This window comes from Pan paniscus, chromosome 14 (genome assembly GCF_029289425.2).
Source record: "Pan paniscus chromosome 14, NHGRI_mPanPan1-v2.0_pri, whole genome shotgun sequence".
In the NCBI taxonomy this organism is placed as follows: Eukaryota; Metazoa; Chordata; class Mammalia; order Primates; family Hominidae; genus Pan; species Pan paniscus.
Window position 1 is genome coordinate 1,707,501 of NC_073263.2, and position 1,519 is coordinate 1,709,019.

Sequence of the window (1,519 nt, forward strand, 5' to 3'; positions counted from 1 at the left end):
ACAGAGAGAAGGTCCTAGCCCCGTAGCGATACAGTGCCTTTTCTTTCATTTTCTCTTTCTTTTCTTTTTGTCTTTCTTGTATGTATGTATGTATGTATGTATGTATGTATGTATGTATGTATGTATCCGGAGACCGGGTCTCACTCTGTCTCCCAGGCTGTAGTGCAGTGGCGCGATCTTGGGTCACTGCAACCTCCGCCTGCCAGGTTCAAGCAATTCTTCCGTCTCAGCCTCCCGAGTAGCTGGGGTTACAGGTGCCTGCCCCACGGCGCCTGACTCAGTTTCGTATTTTCAGTAGAGACGGGGTTTCACCACGTTGGCCAGGCTGGCCTCGAACTCCTGACCTCGGGATGACAGACGTGAGCCACTGCATTCAGTGTAGAGTGCCATTTCTTAGAAATCACTCATGGGAACACACACTTATGGGTGACGTGCAGAGATTTTAGTTAGTTGTTAGTTAGTTAGTTATTTTTTGCACGGGGAGGTGGGGGGACGGAGTTTGGCTCTTGCTGCCCAGGCTACAGTGCAATGGCCTAGGGGACTCAAGGAGTCAACCTATGGCAGAGAGGACACGTCCTTCTGAGCGTAAGGGCCGCAGCGAAAGTTGGCAGGGCCCGTGCTTTTAAAGGCTGAAATCCCGGCGGCTCAGGCCTGTCGTCCCAGCAGTGTGGGAGGCCCAGGAAGGCGGATCATTTGAGGTCAGGAGTTCGAGACCAGCGTGGCCAACGTGGAGAAACCCCATCTCTACTAAAAATAGAACTATGAGCCGGCCGTCATGGTGCGCGCCTGTAATCCCAGCTACCGAAGAAGAATCACTGGAACCCGGGAAGCAGAGGTTTCAGTGAGCCGAGAGAGCGCCACTGCACCGCAGCCTGGGTGACAGAGCGAGAGAGACTCAGTCCAAAAAAAAGAAAGAAAAGAAGAAGAAGAAGAAAAAAGAACGGGCCCAAATACTGCATTGTCGCTGAACGTTCTCCCAAAAGGCCAGAAACCCCCTGACTCAGGTCAAGGAGGTGGTGTTTGGTTTTACTTCTCTCTCTCTCTCTCTCTCTCTCTCTCTCTCTCTCTCTCTGTCTCTGTCTCTGTCTCTCTCTCTCTCTCTCTCCCCGCCCCTCTCTCTCTCCCCGTCTCTCTCTCTCTCCGTCTCTCTCTCTCTCTCTCTCTCTCCTCTCTTCTCCCCCCGAACTTTTATTTGTCGTTCAAGCATACATGAGCAAGATTGTGACATAGGTAAACTTGTGACGGGGGTGTTCAGTGTGCAGATGATTTCGTCACCCGGGTAGTCAGTGCTGTGTCCAAGAGTATTCGTGTTTTGTTTTTTTCCTGAAGCTGTCTCTCCTTCCACCCCTCCTCCCTCAAGCAGGCTTCCGCGTCCCTGGTCCCCCTCGTTCTGCCCATGCAAGAACTCTCATCTGTAAGTTCCCACTTGTAGATGAGAACGCGCGGTATTCAGCCGATCTTTGCTTTCATCTTCGCTGGTGGCGGTGAAAGAGGCATGACACTAAATCGACCCTTAGGA